Source organism: Diadema setosum, chromosome 7, assembly GCF_964275005.1.
Source record: "Diadema setosum chromosome 7, eeDiaSeto1, whole genome shotgun sequence".
NCBI classification, from domain to species: domain Eukaryota; kingdom Metazoa; phylum Echinodermata; class Echinoidea; order Diadematoida; family Diadematidae; genus Diadema; species Diadema setosum.
The window spans coordinates 7,671,568-7,691,614 of NC_092691.1; the positions used below are offsets into that span (position 1 = coordinate 7,671,568).

General features: G+C 35.8%; 1 pseudogene; it reads right to left on the bottom strand.

The window, feature by feature from the left end:
* Positions 1-2,370: 2,370 nt before the first annotated feature.
* LOC140230666 (scavenger receptor cysteine-rich domain-containing protein DMBT1-like) overlaps positions 2,371-20,047 on the bottom strand; it is a 50,065-nt pseudogene continuing 32,388 nt past the window's right edge.

Here is a 20,047-nt window from a genome sequence, read left to right on the forward strand (position 1 = left end):
GTTGTGCTACGAATAAATGAGACAGGCAGGCGACATCCCATTCACAGTTCAACTCTCGAAAGATTGCTTTGATGATATCATCTGACTCGCGTTCCTCCCCCCCCCCCCCACAAATTAGTTATCTCGACTCTACTCTTATTATATTTGAGAAAAGTACAGATGAGTGATTTCCTTTTTCTCTTTTTCTTTATTTCTCTCTCTCTCTCTCTCTCTCTCTTTGATTAGACTTCTCGTTATCCCGGGACTGCAGGACAATTTATGACTTTTTGTGAGCAGGCGGTATCGTCCTGGGAGGGAAAAAAAAGAAAAGAAAAGAAAAAAAGTGAGTTTGTCTGAAAGCGAAGGCATTGTAACAGGTTGCTTATTGAATCTTACAGGTTGGTAGTAGCTGATATACACCTGCATCAAACAATAATCAATTTCATTTCAATGTACAATTCAATTTATTCAAATACAACAGAATGTAATACGTAACACACCGTGTACATCTGACAAATCATATTGTTTTATCAATTAGTAATGTAAAATTGTAAGATATAAATGTAGTCATGAAAATGTAATTATCAAAACAATTCATGCTTTGCAATGATAACAAAAAAGAAACTATGCAGACTTTGACGAGTTATCAACTGACCTTGTAAGATGGGGGATACTCCACAAACACTCCACAACACTTATAACATATTCATTAATAATAAACAAAATCTGTTGGCAGCTAGAGCATTTGTTGCTGCCACCATTGTTAGTAATTGAAATTGACGAAAGCCTGCATCAAACAATTTAATGCAATTCAATTTCCATTATTTCATTTCCATGTAACAAATAGTTATACTAAAATGCACAGAATTTTGACAAATTTAATTGTTTAACAATATGTTAAAAGTAAAAGTCAAAGTGTAATACAAAATTTATATACAAATGAACATAGTAAGAGAAAGAATAGATACTTTGCAAGGACCAAAAAGAACCTAACACGAGGGTGGATAAGGCTGATATACTGAAAGCTTTAAGACTTGGATCAATCGAATGACACTGCAATTATTATGTTCAACATTTATCTGTGCACAATTAGAACAATTGTTAACTGATGTACATGATGATAATTAAAAAAACATAATTTATTGTAAACGGAAACATTTTTAAAGTAGGCCTATCAAGCCTGGGTGCCTGAGGCTGAACCTTGTTCTACCGTCCGCCCAATGTTTAAAGATGGTTTAACTCTAATTCGAGTGTGCTGAATACGAATCTGCGTGATTTTGAAGTATTCAAAATAGCCGCAAACATTCTTAGAAGTTCTTATTTACATGGTATAAAATTGGAAATAAGAACGAACGTTTTCATCTTTCAGAGCCCTGAATCTGAATCTAGATGACGCTTACTTATCGATTTTGAGATATTCGATATAATATATCCAAAAATAAAAATTTCCATATATTTCTTTAACAGTGGTGAAGTATTGAAATGCCCCGATGATTCTAACCTACTCTGAGGGTGCTGAATCCACATCTACGTGATGCAACTCTTGCATCACTGACAGTTTCGATTTATCCAAAATGGACGCCAAAAAGTTCAATTCTAATTTAGTATTTCCAAATAAAAGTGAGTGAACTAAAAAAAGGCATAATTTTACCCTATTTCGAGGTAGCGGAATTCGAATCTGGTTGATGCAACTCTGCCATCCTTGAGGGTTTTGAGATATCCAAGGTGGCCTTCAAAATGGCCACAAAAATCTTGAATATCTAAAAACGTTCGAGTGCAAGTGATATACACAGAGAGGTAGACAAACAAATCATAAACACGGATATGTATACATCTAAAATGTGCCTACAAGTAAGCATTTACATGTTAACGTGTCAATTTTAATCCGTTATTATTCACAATGATAAACATTTCTCCTTATGACATTTTATGAAGTGAGAGTAGTCCTCAGAGAGCATCTGATTATTTGACGAAAGCAATCCCGAGAAAACGATTACCGTTATAGCTGACCACCAGTGTTTGCAACATAAACTGCACTACATGTAAACTATCAAGTGTACTGATTTTTTTTTTTCATAAAACGTTAATAATTACATTCTTAAGGTTGCATAGGGTGACACAGTGATTCTTGACAACTATATCTGATCAAAACTGGTATTACACTCCGTAAACTGGACGATGATGCTGATACTAGGAAAAATGAGAATATTATTTACAACTGCTAGAATGTTGAAAAAAAAAAGATATAGACCTCGAAAGATTTTCGTAGCGATGACGTATAAACGACCAGTATCAAACCTAGGGGCACTCTTTGATTGTTCGCCCGCTGTCGTTCTTCTATCCTTTATTGTTCTAAAGCATACACGGAATATCTATGAATAATGAAATAGATTAACTGTTATTCACTGCCTCGATATCTACAGAAGACATATGTGCTCCTCCTGCTTGTATTGGTGTACATCCACGAGGATCGCCCATGTCCGTAGATTGCTTGTACGTGTTGTAGGCAATGGGTGAATTTGCCATGACGTCAGAGTAAGTAGGCGGCGGGGCCCCATCACTCTCTGGGATGATGTCGTTTGGGTTGTAATACATGATGCCATTCTGTCCTAAGGCCACAGAGTTAGTATGCCCAGTGGGCATGGTTTGACCGCTGATTGGAATTCCTGAGGTGGCGATAGTCCGTGGCTCTTTCGTTGTTGAACATAAGCATATGATGACAAAGACCACCACAGCCACGGCTGCAATTACTATAAGTACAATCGCCCATCCCATTAACCCAGCATGGGTCTCAGGTGTAGAAGCTGCAATGGCATGAAAAGTACAATCATGAATCAATTAAAAAGAGAGCGCTTTTCCTTCCATGACGGTGAAGAAACAAGCTTAAGATGTAAGAAAAGTATTTAAATTTTTTTTTAGATATCCTATAGATATTAGAGAACGGCAACTGACAATCAAAATACATATCCAGACCAGTAACTACTAACATTGCAGAGAATATTTGATTAGGGATACAAATTCCGTTAATGTGTATAAGTACCTTACGATTTCTGGTCTAGATGATTAACATTTCGAAACGTGTATTTCTCTCTCTTTTTTTTTCTTTTCTTTTTTTTTTTTTTTTTTGCTGGCGAAAAGAATTCCAAAGATATTCTTACCGGTGATTATATCACCGTACGAACAGTGGATCCCAACGTCTTTGTAATGAGCACAGTCGTGTGTACCCCAACCATTATGACTGCAGTCTTCCAATCGCAATTCATATCCTGTGCAATAAACCTCATCCAGGTGGATCGGTCCTTCACCAGCTCCGAAGTATTCGTTTGAATTGACAACCGAATCATACCCGAGTTGACGACAGGCCACAACAGCTTCATTTCGCGACCAGCTGTCATTGCAGATAGTACCCCACTCGAAGTCGTGAAAGATTTCGACTCGTCCCCGGCCGGACGTAGAGCCGTCAACAAGACGTAGATCACCTTCTTCACCTGCACTCAACAGATGTTTGAGAAAATGAAAGAGCAATAAAGAATGAAGGCTCCCAATTTTGGTACAGAAAATATATGTCTTTTTAGGTAGTCAACATCTTCTCAGCACTGATTGTGGCATCGAACTAGCTTGACTTTAGAAACAAAGTCCCCAAATCTCGTCTATGTTAGTCTTGAAGCGATGCTCTGTTCAAGCATTCGTAAAACAATTCCTCTTAATGTGGGTTGTAGGTGTTTTAAGAAGGGATATAAGTAGAACGTGCAGTAGGGGTATAAGTAGGGATATAAGTATATGACTATAGTATGGATATGACTGATGACGTGTCCAGAATAACAATGCTTTAGATAGAATAATCCATGTTTTGAGAGAATTGCAGAGAGTCCGTTGGACATAGGGTTCATTCGTACATATAACAATAAAAAAAATTATAATTTTCAAACTTTCGTTTAAGGGGAAGAGGCAAGCTTCAGGACCAGTCCCATCCACCCTTCAGCAGTTCCTCCCTATTATATAATACTGACTTACACATATACTGGCATCGCTCACCTTCTAACCTCTCCTCAGTACAGTGAACACCAACATCCTGTTCGTGGGATGTGCAGCCACTGGCACCCAATTCACTGTGCGAGCAGTCCGTCAAGGTATGTTCGTTTCCCGTGCACACTATACGTCACCAGGGTGGATTGGACCATATCCTGGTCCAAAGTCACGGTATGGTGTCACGACACCTTGGTAGCCGAGCTGATGACAGGCAACCAGTGCATTCTCGTAGGACCAGCTGTCATTACAAATCGTGCCCCACCTCTGGTCGTGGAATACCTGAAGTCTGCCAGCCCAAGCACTTTCACCGTCAACAATTCGGGCGTCCCCATCTTCAGCTGAATTTTTGACATTGTTGGCATAAAAAACACACGGAAATGACACCGACATATAACACGACCATTTTAACTTTTGTCTTTCAACGTATTAAGAGGATCTTGCAATTAGAGAACAACTAACAATTATCTCCTTTATTTTCTATGTGGCAAAAACCATTGAAAACGTGGAAAAATAACATCATCATTACCCCGAAAAGGCATTATTACAACGGCTGGATTTTTTTAAATGATTGATTGGAGTGATCGATAAATTTGTATGGATTAGGAAGATTTTGAAGATCGATTAAGTTGTACTGATTAGGAAGATTGCAGTTTATAATATTTATTCATGTCAGGATTACTGTGATTTTGGAGGAGATTGGCTCTCCTCAGTTTCATACTTTTATTTCATCCGGTGATTATAAATGACTGATTTGGAGGATTTTGTAAAATGTACCCTCAAGACAAGGAAATAAACCACCCATATTAGTTTTGTTGTATTCACAGTTCATCACGTAATTAAAAAAAAAAAACTACAAGTAACTCTGGCCAGGTTTCCTGTGTAAAACTGAAAAAAAAAAACAATATCCTTATCATCGGCCAAATAATATAAGAATGTAATCGAATTTAAAGTTGTTTAAGCATCGAACAGTGATATTAGGCTCAGTCATAGTGCATATAATTTGTATGCGACCATGCATCACAAAACCAACAAAAAGTCGCACATCCTAATTTTACATGAGGAATCAAAACAGATGAACCTGGGCAATCTTGAGCTTTTCATATTTTCTGAGAGAGTAAATCTTCCTGTACATAATAGGTTCGGAATCATAATGCGAATGGAAAATTGTGTTTTAGCAGTTTGTTTAAAACAGCTTCTGAAGATAAGGGTAATTGATATGTCTTAGATACCCCTTTTATTTTTTTTTAATCCTTTACACACTCTACAGTTTCAGCTCTAATACCTTTTGGAAAGATGATGGTACTAGTTTGAAAATGGTATTAGTCATGTACAGAATATGTGAAGAGTTTGTTTGCAAAAACAGATAAGTCCATATTTGCCAAATGGATATATTTGCGATTAAAGGTCAAGAAAAATAAAGAGAATAATAAGAAATTGTTTGCTTCTTTTCACCATAACTTTAAAAATGTACCTTTATATGTAGTGACCAATATATCATTTAAAAGGTATTATTTTGTACTTTATTACAGAGACCGTACTTCAAAATCTTCAAAAATGGACTTATCGGTTTTTGCAAACAAACTCTTCATGTTATCAAAGCATACTTTCAGCTTGATCTTCTAATCCTTTCATTTTGTTGCTATGGTGTTTTACATCCTGTTTTTTTTTTCCAAATCATTGCACAACACGCTCTGCTTGGTAAAGGTCAAACGCTTGAATAGACTCTATCCTTCAGAGCCTCTTTTCCAAGCTTAAAATCTCCTCTTTCGGAATTTGCCCTTATCTAAGAACGCTTGTCTAACGACTTTTTGTTGGTTTTGTGATACAGGGTCATATATAGTATGTATATCATGAAGTTCCTTTCCAAATGACGATAAATGCATATATCTTCAAAGCTACTTTTCTATATTATTCATTTTAAGTAGTTCTTCAAAGAATTGAAATTAGTCAGTATTTTAGAAAAGGCGAGATCCAGCAATTAAACTTAAGTTTTATTCTTAAAGGTGCCAAATCCAGCTGGATCAAAAAAAAAAAAAAAAAAAAAAAAAAAAAAAAACCTGGATAAAAAAAGTCCTGTGTAGCTGTGCAGTTTTCTAGATAAGCTGTGAGTTTCTATGAATATAAATTCTTTGGAGAGATCTAGGAATGCCATTGCGTGGACATTATCCCAAGAAAATATACACAAAATCACAGAAACCAATTACCAAAACAACACTTACATGTTGTACATCACCGTGTTTGCTCCAAAAGGTACTAAATCTACAAAATCCCTATAGGATCAATTCGTTAAAAATCCATGTGGATTCGCAGATTTTTCCGCCTAATATGACTATTATTTGGCCTATTATGGTGTAATCCCTGCATGGACAATAAACTGCCCTGCTTTCTCTCACTTGAATCCCCTCCCCTTTCTCTTTCTCTCCCTCTATTTGCTTCTTATTCCACCTTTTTCACTGTTCCCTTTATTGGGTGACCACAAACTTCTACTTTCTTTTGTTGTTTTAATCTTGTTCGGCGCCACTGTGAGTGAGTATTGTGTGTATGCATGTGCGTGTGCGTGCTTACACTGATATAATGACAAGTGTACTATTGCACATGGGATGCTCGCTTCATTTTTACTTATGTTATAAGTTTTGTGGCAATGTACCGTTTTTGTAGCGAGGGTACTGCATATTTTGAATATACAAGTTCACTTTTAAGCAGCATGTTTACACCCTTGATTGAATAAGGACGCCTTTCTACGTAGTACTATGTTACATGAAACATGATATTACTTTTACGGTTTTTTTTTTTTATATTCACGTTAAATGTTTTAAGTGAAAAAATGAAAGAATTAATGAATGTGTGTAATGAATGAAAAATCGTATAGGTTTTCCTCACTTCCACCATCACATGTGAATATAGCACATTTGAAATAGTGAAAGTTTTCATATGTATATGAAACAACTATGCAACTGTAACCACCTTCCCCAAACACCCCCACTCCCTCCCCCTCCCCCCACCCCCCCCCCCCAAAAAAAAGCTCTTCATTGCAAAATCATAACAAATATAGAACTATTCGATAAGGAGATTATGAACTCTTCTTCAGGAAGTCACTTGAGAAAAGACAACGGCAATTTGATCACGCACATTTATTTTCGCATTTCGCGCCAGTCTCTATGCGTTTCTAGGAGAGAACAACAGGGGACCAGATATACACGTGTGTACACTAAAATGTCAATTTAACCTCTTAATATCTGAAGAGAAAGAAAATGTGAGAGTTTGGGGGAGCTTTTTGGTAATTCATGCATTTGACCAATAACATTTAGAAAACATCTTTGAAGAAAATAGAATAAAAATAAGAGAGGTGTCACAAAGAGGAAAGAAAGTTAATGTGCAAGAAATTGGGCGACTTTCAGTACCATGCCTGCGAAATGTCATTTAATTTTCTTCAATAAGCAACGTCTCGTTCTTGTTGTGGAAAAAGTGGGAAATCGTAAAAGGGATATTCCGCTTTTTTCTTGTCCGATATTCATTCGTAATTTGTATCGTTGTATTTGTTTGATCTCGACGCCACCAATTGATTTCCATTTCAAAGGCAACATTTAGAAATTCGTATACGGTATAGACACGTACCATTGTAGTCGTATGAACATGATAGCCATGTATCAGCCGTGTGCCGGCAGCTGTTGTTCCCCCAACCACCGTGGGGGCAGTGGGAAAGTGCAACCTCGCTCCCGGTACAGCTAACTTCAGAGAGATAGACAGGCCCAGCGATTCCTGGATTCGATCTGCTATTGTAAGATATTCCTGAAGTCAAGAAACCGAGTTGCCGGCAAGCAACTTGCGAGTCGTATAGGCCCCACCCTTGTATACATACGGTGCCCCAAGAGTTACCGTGGTATATCTCCAAGTAACCATATCTCTCTGGTGTTGAGTCCCAGGAAAGGCGAATGTCCCCTTCCATTGCTGCAAAATATGAATCCGTCAAAGTTTTAATCGGCATTATCCATCGGACATTAGTGATCCTCAAAAGAAATCAACATGTTTGTGTTATTATATAATATTATATACATATATAATTATATAATGATGTATTATATATACAGCGTGTCCCAGAAAAAACGAAACCGAGTTTCATTGCAATTCTTTGCGATCATAATTACAAATTTGCTTTATGAGTTGTACATGGATTGAAAGATACACTTCTCTTCTTTCATTTGATGCACAACTCATTGTTCAAAATTCGTGCTGACCGAGTTAGAACAATAGACAGTAGTGCTACTAAATTTTCATTTGCACGAGCAAATGTCGACTTTGAATGAGTTTTTCAGACTTTTTCAGCAATCTTTTGCAAAAAAAATGAAATAAAATCATAGCCTTATTATCCATTTTTTTCTTTTCATATGATATCCCATGCGTCAAAAATGGTCAACGCCTGCTCTAGAAAACTGAATTTGAAAATATGCTTCCATCTTACCCAGATGGATAGATAATAAATAAGGAGCCAGTTAGCTTTCCCGATATGCCCAACTTGGCAGATAACAATGGCCTTCATGCTTCAATGAATTTACATAAACATGAAGGGAGGGGGTAAAAGAGATTGTTACTGACTGTTCAGTTTTGAATAAGGTCTTAAATTAGCACATGATCATGAGCTTGCCTGACCATGCAGCTAACTACAGAGCAAAGGGTGTTGGTGTTCATCAGCGGAATGATTGGGAAGGTGGGGTGGGAGAAACGGACCGAAAAAAACCTTCCGAGCCCCCCCCCCCCCCCTCCCGAAAAAAAAAGACGACTTTCTGCCCTGCACTTGCACCTTTGAAATGTTAGAAGCGCAAGTTCAGTGATAAATAAAGTGATGTACCCTCTCTTTGTACTTCACCTCCCCTTTCAAAAACTTCAAAATCCTGTCAGTGATGAAGGACTAACCACGCGTGAGAGAAATGTAGAGAGGAATGAAAACAGGGAAATAAGTTTTAAATACTAAATCATCAAAATGTGTATCATTGTTGTAATGTTGTTTGCCATAGCCATTGGACTGCGTGAAGCCTGAGCATACTCACGATATTAGTCTTCAATAATTTTGGTTATGTCTCATAGCTTATTTTATAATAAATGACAACAAAGGGCTTTCCGTCTCATACAGCATTCTCTGTAAATACCCCCCCCCCCCCCCGAACAACATTCACTGTAGCACTGCGGTTGTTTTGTGTGAATTCAATGGTGCAGACGAGCCCATTGTCTAATGCTAAGTCGGGAGAGCTGAATGCTTGTTTTTCGACTATCAGTATATAGAATCGGTAGAAATAAAGCATGTTATCATGGAAATTTTTCTCAAGCATGCGTTTTTCATATTTGACGCGTTAGGTCTCATATGAAAGAAGAAAATATGAATATTTGGCTAATGAACTTTGTTTTTCAAAATCGTAACGTTAAAAGTCTGAAAAATTCACTTAAAGTCATAATTTGCGCGTGCAAATGAAAATTTGCTAGCCCCACTGTTCATTGTTCTAACTCAGTCATGCATGAACAATGAACATTAAGTTGTACATCAAATGAAAGAAGAAAAGTTTATCTTTTCATTTATGTATATCTCATAAAGAAAATGTAGGATTTCGACAGTAAAAAGTTGCATGGAAACCCGGTTTCGTTTTTTCTGGGACACGCTGTACATATTTATATATATATTTAATCATATATACATATTATATAAATATATAAATATATATATATATATTTAATCATATATACATATCATATATACATATAAACGTACATCTTATATAGCCTCTCCACATATTTTTTTTTTTATAAGTGAAAATGCGGAAGATACCAACAGACGAGGTTAGCAGATATGATCAAGTCTACCATGGTCGTAATGTGCATCAAATTTGAACATTACCTCATAGACATTCGCTTTCCGTGGTAAGCAGTAACTTTGGTGGTGACGGAATTTAAGTAAACTCCACTTGATATGAAAAAAGAAATTGTAGTAAATTGCTGATTACATACGAAATGTGACACACTAATATATGTCATTCGTCTACGAACAGGCTTTCTTTGCTTGGTAACAAAAGTTGTTTCCACGATTTGGAACAGCCGACCCCAATATCTCGTAAACCAGCATTCTATACCTATTTTTGGTATTAAACGGTAATTCACATTGCAGACAATGCGTTTCATTTGTTTTGTTAAGATTTCGTATTTGAATACACCCGAGAAATTATGAAGGGGTAAAACTTTTTTTGAAACGAAAAAGACGTATTCGCATGGTTTTACGGAGCAACATGACCTTAAAGTGTGTATGTATGATGCTCATTCTCCTATAATGCGAATTTGTACCTTGCTTGTCGGACCTCATTATGAACTGTCATTTCATGTCAGAAAATATCTATCTTTAAGGAATTGAGACAATTTCTGGTGTACATTCTAAAATCGAATTTACCTGAGGGATCTCTTTGTAAAGTGTAACAATCCACTCCCACGTCTTCGCTGTGTGTACATGAGATGTTTCCATCATCGCTGTATGTAATGTTACAGTTAACGAGTCCAGTCTCATTCCCATTACAGCCCACGTGGGTCAGGTGGATAGGTCCATTACCAGGTGTGGGAGAGTAGTATACATTGTTCACTCCATCATTCCCTAGTTGACGACAGGTTACCTCTGCTTCCTCGGGACCCCAGGTTGTACTGCACACAGTGCCCCATTCGTTGTTGTGGTAGATTTCAAGTCGACCGTCTCTAGACGTCGGACCGTCAGCCAATCTTATGTCACCTTGCAGGAGATGATACAAGATTGAATTGCATTATATCTTAATATTTATAATAGCTTTTGATATCCAAATAGTGTTATATTCTAATGTACATGCATTCAAATGTACGTCTTGGAAGGAGTTCAGAACATCACAATGCCATAAGCAAAAAAGAACCGTTTCTTTAAAATTTGCCATCATTGCCACGGGCATTTAGGTTTCTTTTCTTCCATTGTCTGCTCCTGATCAAAAGTAGTCAAGAAAATGAAAGTGAATAAATCTTCTCCATCTGTGCATCCGTTTGAACATAAATGTCTGTTGTTCTATACAGATTCTTCTCTGAGCCACCCATATGCCCCTTGAACTTTAGGATAAAAGGTACTCCCATAAAGTCCTCTGTAGCTGCACAACACTAGAAAAGAGTAAATCATATGCATTGGTTCTACGAAAATGATATCAAATACAAGTAGCACAAGCAGCTTTGTAACTTGCTTTTTTTTCCCGCAGAGTAAACGGTATAGCTGTAAGATATGAACGCATAATTCTATGAAAGACGCAATGTCATGTGCGTTCGGCTTGAGGTAATGAGATGTAAATTTCCTTAATCAAGTTAATCAGTATGAATAGAAATAATGAGGTTTGTAGACTGTTATAACTGCTATAACAGTAATATCACTGTGAAAATTCATTAGCACTGTCATACCTGACGAAGGAGGAGGCCCCCGAAAATTCGGATTTTGAATTAAACTCAAGGCAATTGGCATTTAATGCATTCCTCTATTATTGCTATTTCTAGTACTGCCAATACGCAGAGCAATTACAATGTTTAGAGATAAAACTAGATATATAGTTCAGGTTAAAATTTGTGTTGTCTACAAAGTCATAACCAAACACACAGTTCGGGGATAACTAGAAAGGCTTGTGCCGAAAGGGTGGGTTGGGTGGTGGCGCGTGGCGTTAATGGGAACACCACCCTTCGTCCAAAGCCCCCCGGTTTTGCCGAAAGGGTGCGTTGGGAGCGTTGGATCGCGTCGCGTTGATTGGAACCCCACCCTTCGTCCAAAGCCTCCCGGTTTTGCCGAAAGGGTGCGTTGGTACTTTTTCTCTTTTTCTCATGTAACCCTATAAAGCCCAAGCTATTTTGATGTTATTGTTTGATGTTTCATCGTCACATTTGGCACATGGGTAGAGCAACTCATAGTCTACATGACCGCATACGTGATTTTTTTTTCATGGTGACACATAGAGGGCGCTATTTACCAAAATATAAAGAAATACATAGGAAATATGCTAAAAACATGATTTTTCTGTATAATTTCTTTATCCCCAGTATGTCTTATCATAGACCAATATTTCTCATATTTACCACAAATGATCTGCAAGTCAAAGCTCAATATTTGTTATCGTTGAAATTTCTTAAAGTCACCACATGGGGGCGCTATTCATAACAAAATAAAGAAATACATTATGAGACCTGTGATGTATTGTTAGGGATAGGTACATGCATAGTTATCATATTTCATATTCCAATAATATCGGAATTTTAAGTTTGCAGATTGATAATGTGATAAAGAGAGGTATAACTTGGGTGGAGGAATCAAAATGACACAAAATAGAATGGCAATCTTTGGAAAATACTGTTATTTTTCAAGTATCTCTATTATATCTACTGTTTTATGGCATTGTCACAGAAAAACAAAGGAAATAATAGAAAAAACATTTCAGGGCCATAATTACTTCACATTTTGCTCCTTCGGCAGATTTCAGCCAAGAAACGCCCATTTTATACATTATAATATGGTTAATTGGAATTGGAACAGAAAAATATGCAAAATCTGACTGACATGGTTGTCACTTTTATTGTTGCCATGGCAACCAGCAATATCAAATATAGCTAAATTATATATCAAAATGTTCGGAATAAGATTTTTGGAAAAGTCACCAAATTTGATTAAAACTTATTATATTATATTATATTATATGTCTATACATACATGTATGCATAATACATGTTTATGACATTATATGCGACCTTGCACCTCAAAACAAACAAAAAGTCGCCAGACATGAATTTTTAGTTAAGACCATATTCTGAAAGAGCAGACTTTAAGCTTTAAAATGATGTATAACTCAAATCAAATGGACTCTCCTAACCTATCTAAATATTGCAAAGAAAGCACAAACTCAGGAAAAGTGTGAACTGAGAAAAGAGGCTCTAAAGTACAATGTCTATTCAAGCGCTTAATCTTTACCAAACCATGCTGGCTGTGCGATGAATGGGACAAAAAACAGGAAGTAAACCACCAGAGTAACAACAATGAAGGGATTATCAGATTAAACTGAAATTAAATATGCCTCAGTAACACATACTGTCCATAATTAGTGCCAACTTTCAAAGCAGTAGCACTATCCTTTCAAAAGTTATTAGAGTTGAAACTGAAGAGTGTGGACAAGGTTTTTCAGAAATGAAAAAAGGGATTCTAAAGACACACCTAATCACACTATTCTACCAAAAATGTTCGAGATAAACTGCTAAAAAACACACTTTCCTGCCCGTTTTATGATATCAAATTTTAGCATAATGTAAAAGAAGACCCGCTCTTTCAGAAAATATGAAAAAGTCAAGTTCGGCTAGGTTGACCCATTTCACTTATTTTCAGTCCTCACGCAAAATCAGTGTGTGCGACTTTATGTTCGTTTTGAGGTGCACAGTCACATATGGTAGTTTTGTTTGAAGTATTTTCAGGGTTCCCTCGACCCGAGATGCATGACAGACACGAATACGTTTTTACGAGGCATACGCGGGCTACAGGGGTGTACTAGTATTTGAAAGCAGTGTGTACATGCTAATTTTAATTGTTTCACGCAGAGGTGCCACCATTTCGTGGCATCTTGGTTTGCAAACATTTTTCTAAGTACTCTGGGGGTAGGTGTTCCCATGGAGCTTCTTTTTGGGTTTTGGGTTTATTTTATTTTTAATTGTTGTTGAGGGGTCGCTTGAGACTCTTCGGGTAAGCAACCGAGTTTTGGTTAGCACGCCCTCTCCCGTGTGTGTTTTGCTATTTGTCTTTTGTAGTCTATTGTGTGTTATTCATTTGAAAACTACTTCCACAGGTTGTCCTTTTGCACGTTTTCTGAAAGTATATTTACCTAATGCAGGATAATGTAACATTTATTTCGATGAATTGTCGTGGCCTAGCGAATAGCCAAAAAAGGCAAGATGTTTTGTCGTATCTGAAGTCAAAAAAGTATGATGTTTGTTGTATTCAAGACACTCATTTTATACCGAGCACTGAGGCAGAAATCCGTAAGGAATGGAAAGGTGAATGTTTTCTTTCATGTAATACCTCAAATTCAAGAGGTGTCGCCATATTATTTAAAGACACAATCCCAGTAAAAGTTAATAGAGTTCAGATAGATAAAACAGGAAACTTTGTGATATTAGATTTGAAATTATATGAATATAATCTGACATTTGTATCTTTATATGGTCCGAATACTGATAAACCTGATTTTTTTTGTTGACCTTCAAAAGATTATATTAGAATTCGAAAACCCACATACTATCCTTTGTGGTGATTGGAACTTAGTTCAGGATACAACCCTCGATACATATAATTATGTACATGTAAATAACCCTAGGGCCAAAAAACAATTAGACACAATGAAAAATGATTTAAGTTTATGTGATCCATGGAGAATATGTAATCCGGATGAGAGATGTTATACGTGGCGGCAACAAAATCCCTTTAAGCAAAGTAGATTAGACTTCTTTTTAATATCCTCCGAATTGCTCTCTTTAGTTAGTAACACTGATATTTCTTCAGGTTACCGTACTGACCATGCTAAAGTTTCTCTTAGTTTAAATCTTAATGAGTTTAAACGGGGACCAGGGTTTTGGATATTTAATAATATTTTATTGAAAGATGAAATATATGTTCAGAAAATTAAACAAATTATAAATTATATTTTATGCAAAGAGAAGTGTCCAGTTTGATCACAATGACAACGTAATTGGTGAATGTCAGCTGACTGTTAATGATCAGTTATTTTTTGAAACTTTAATGCTGATAATACGTGGGGAACCTATTTCTTACGCTTCTTATATTAAAAAGCAAAATATTGATAAAGAAAAGGAATTGGAGAAAAATATAGAAGATTTAGAAGAAAAATTATTATTGTGTAATGATAAAAGTGAAATATTAGATGAAATAAATAAACAGAAAGAAGAATTTGAAATATTACGCTAAAAAGAAAGTGAAAGAATCGCAATGAGAAGCAGGATTAAGTGGATGGAATTAGGAGAGAAGCCCTCAAAGTATTTCTTAACCTTGGAAAAACAAAATAATGTTAATAGACAAATTCGTCAGCTTTTTTGTGAAAATGATATTATTATGAATCAGTGCGATATACAGAAAGAAGTGTTTAAGTTTTATTCCTGTTTGTATGAAGAAAAAGAAACCACAGATGTAGATTTAGACTTATTATTGTCATCTTCTGACATACCAAAATTATCACAACAAATGTCGTTATCATTAGAAGGTCCCTTAAATGAAGAAGAGGTATACTCTGTGTTAAAAAATATGAAATGTAACAAATCTCCCGGATTAGACGCTTTTACCGTGGAGTTTTATCGTGTTTTTTGGAAGGAAATAAAATCTTTTTTGTTAAATTCCTTAAATTATGCTTATTTTTCAGGACAAAAGTCGGCAGCACAAAAAATGGGAGTAATCACATTAATTCCAAAAGTAAATCAACCCCGACAGTTTCTGAAGAATTGGCGTCCAATTTCTTTATTGAATGTAATATATAAACTGGCATCTGGTTGTATAGCAAACAGATTTAAGAAATTTTTATCATATTTGATACATGGAAATCAAACCGGATTTTTGGAAGGTCGATACATTGGTGAAAATATTCGTTTACTGTATGATATACTTTTATATACAGAGTTACATGATATACCAGGTTTGTTACTTTTAATTGACTTCGAAAAGGCTTTTGATTCTGTGTCTCATAAGTTTCTTTTTAAAGTTTTAGATTTTTTTAACTTTGGCCAATCTATGAAAAAAATGGGTTCAGTTGTTTTACAACAATGCTACTTCCAGTGTTTTAGTGAACGGTTATTTTACAGATAGATTCAAAATAGAACAGGGCTGTCGACAAGGAGATCCTTTGTCACCCTACCTTTTTCTGTTGGTCAGTGAAATTCTTGGAATTATGATTAGGCACACGAATTCTGTGGTTGGGTTGCAAATTAATGAAAAAAATTTTAAAGTATTACAATACGCAGATGATACACTTTTAACACTTAACGGATCAGATCAGGATCTAAAAGATGCTCTTGAGATTTTTGATACTTTTGCTAACATATCGAATTTAAGAATTAACCCCAGAAAGACTAAAATAATATGGATAGGAAAGAATCGGAATTGTAGAATTAAATTATTGGAAGATTGTAATTTTGACTGGATTTTTCAGGGTAGGTACTTTAGGTACCTGGGAATAGAATTTTCAGTTAAATTATATGAAATGGTTGAACAAAATTATTGTGAAAAAATGAAAGATATTACAAACACAATGACCTCTTGGTCTAAACGATCACTTACTGTTTTAGGAAGAATTACTGTAGTTAAATCATTATTGATGTCAAAATTAAATTATTTGTTGTTATCACTTCCTGAACCAAATTTTAAAACATTGACAGATATAAATCATTGTTTTTATTCGTTCATATGGGAAAATAAACCCGATAAAATAAATAGAAATCAAATGTGCCAGCTATATTGTCATGGTGGTACTAAAATGATTGATGTTTTCATGCATGCTAAATCTCTTAAAATATCCTGGATCAGAAGGTTTATTTGTGATCCGCAGACTGAAAATTATACGTTCCACATGTTCCGTTCTTTTTTGCCCCAACCAGTATCGTTTCATTTATTTATGGGGTCACTGTACTACAAAAAACTTGCCAATGTAATGTCTAATGATTTTTGGAAAGAGGTACTTCTGGCTTTTTCAGAATTTCTACAAATTAATACAAATGATAATTGGGCAAGCCAGCCTCTTTGGAATAATCCTTTGATTAAAATGAATAATAACACTGTATATTTTAAGTCTTGGTGTGAAAAAGGTGTACGTTTTATAAATGACTTGTTAGATAATGATGGAAAATTTCTTTCATATTTTGAATTTCAGAGGAAGTTTGGTATACAAACTAACTTTCGTCAGCACGGTGGACTGTGTAATTCTATCCAATCATTTGAAAAAAACTGCATGTCGAAAATAGCAGACCCTTTTATTCCTCATGGTTTAAATGTAATACTGAAACATAAGAAAGGTTGTTCTGATATTTATCAAACGTTGTTAAGACACACGTCAAAACATTGTAACAGTTTTGTTAAGTGGAGTAGTATGTTGGATCTTGATGATGAAACATGGTCTTTATACTGTTTAATTCCTTTTGAATCAACTATTGATATTAATATGAGGTGGTTTCAATTTAAGATTCTCAATAGAATATTATATATGAAAGACGCTCTTTTAAAATTTGGTTTTGTAACAGATAAAAAGTGTACGTTTTGTAATGACAGTGAGGAAACCATAATGCATATATTCTGTTCATGTCCTTATTCAAATAATATATGGAATAAGTTTGAGCGATGGTTACTTTTGAAGATAGATAAACAAATTGTATTTACAAACCAACACAAGTTATTCGGATTCTATGGTCTCAACAACAGTGCATTAAACTGTATGATGATTGTTATAAGAAGAGAAAATTTTTTCACCGAAATTAAAAAAGACCGTTCCGTCATTCGAACATATAATATCTGAGATAAAATGTTATTTTGAGATGGAAAAATGTATAAGTCAAATGAATAGTAGAGAAAAAAATTTTGTGAAAAAATGGGCTTTATTTATTAAAGGGGAAGGCTAGTAACTGATCAGTGGGAATCAGTGGAAATGCTGGGAGATGATTGTGGCAATCCTTATGGGATTCATTCAAGAGTTCATTGTATATCTATTGTTGTGTGAAAATGATTTGCTTCAGAACGGTCTCATATTCAAGTAATGTGCAGATTAATGCTCCGTAACTGACCAGGGACGCTAACCTGGAAGCATTAAACTGCACATTACTTGAATATGAGACCATTCTGAAGCAAATCATTTTCACACAACAATAGATATACAATGAACTCTTAAATGAATCCCATAAGGATTGCCACAATCATCTCCCAGCATTTCCACTGATTCCCACTGATCAGTTACTAGCCTTCCCCTTTAAGTGCTTTTGAATATTAAAATTACATGATATTCATAGTGTTTTCATGGTTATTTCTGCCAATAAAATAAAAGAATGATATAAGTTATATGTTGTAAAAAAAGTTAAAGAAATTTTGTTATTATATGTACAAGTGCAGTAGGCCACTGTTTGTCGATAACCAAATTATTATTCTGTTTTGTATTTAAAAAAAAAAAATTATTTGTAAATGTGACTTTCTGAATATGTGTATGAATAAAACACCCTGTGGAAGGGGGAAAAAAATTTGATTAAGACTGGATTAAGGGCGAAGGAGTGGTGAATGAAAATCTGGTAGGGGGCACAATGTGCCCCCCCCCCCCTTGGGCTTTATAGGGTTAAAAGACGAGTTTTGAATTCATATTTAACCAACTGATATTAAACAACAAATAGCAATTAGACCAAACAGTAATTGGACGAAATGATGATAGACCAACTGGTATATATTAGACCAACTGATATTAAACAGTCTATTAGACCAACTGGCTGTAGACCAAGTTGTAATAGAGTGTAAACCGATCCGGACGATAGCATCTTTGAAATGGTTGTTTGAAGGTTAAATATAAATTAAAAACTCGTCTTTTAATATTACATGAGAAAAAGTACCAACGCACCCTTTCGGCAAAACCGGGGGAGGGGGGGGGGGGGGGGCTTTGGACGAAGGGTGGTGTTCCCATTAACGCGACGCGCCACCACCCAACCCACCCTTTCGGCACAAGCCAAATAGGGCACCTTCATGTCTAAAAATATGCGCTGGCAATGTAAAAATCGGGGGAAAAAAAGAAAATTTAGAGGACGTCGGAAATTCTGCAAGTGAAGAAAATTATAAAACATGAGCAGAAAAATGGAGAGAAATTATTATTTTACCCTATGGAAACAATGTAGATTACAGTAAAAAGATGGAACCTCACAAACGGCTCTGAGACTTGAAGGTTCGAAAAAGAAAACTTCCATTGAATTTGAATCATAGTAGAATTAATGTTAAACATTACTTAGCCCTGGCAGAAAAAAAAATACTCCCTAAATTTAAGAATTCATGTTAATATGTCGTTACAAATTAATGAAGAAAATGTAAAAGATAAAAAGAAAGGAAAAGAAAAAACAATAACATCAATCTTTCGGAACCAGTGAATTACGTTTTACATTTGTTATTATTTTTTACACGTCTTTAAATGATTCATTGCCCAAGCAATAAACGATTCCGAGTGTGATGGTCTCGTTAGAATCTTACCTTCGTTGTGAACTATATCGCATCTCACTCCCGCATCCTCGTTATGTACGCAGTTTTCAATTCCCCAACCACTGTGATGGCAGTCCGTTAACTTAGTTTCGTTTCCGCTGCAGTGTACGTCATCTAGGTAGATAGGTTGATTAGGTGATCCTCTACCAAAGTACGCTATTCGAAAGTAGTCGATGGCTCTAGCATAGCCGAGCTGTCTACATACAACCGATGCATCCGCTATATCCCAGTAATCGTCACACACAGTCCCCCACTGAGAGTCGTAGAAAATTTCCACGCGTCCTTCGTGAGGTCCCGAACCATCAACGAGACGGATATCGCCTGTTTCTTGAGCTCCTATTAATAAAAAAACAGAAATTACTACTGTGATGCAAGGTCTAATAATGTATACATGCAGACTGTTTTCTTGTTCGTTTATTTGTTTGGCACTTCCACGCTAGCAATGTGTTTGTCAAAAGGACGAGACATTTTTTATTTTTCCCGCGACCACCGTTGTTATCGCCAAATATAAAGTTGCCTCTCGTAGAGAATGAAATAAATCATAGTTTGACTTAAAATGAACGGGAAAATACGCTGGTTATTGGGCACACATGTCCGATGCAAATGGTGCTTAACGTATGCCCTTTGGACACTTTGAACCCGTTAAACACACCTAATTATACTTACCAAATGGAACGTAAGGGAATATTACTTTAGAGAAACGACTTTGTCAAGGTAATGGATTATTCAAGTGTACTTAGTAACTTCTTAATTTTGTGCAAG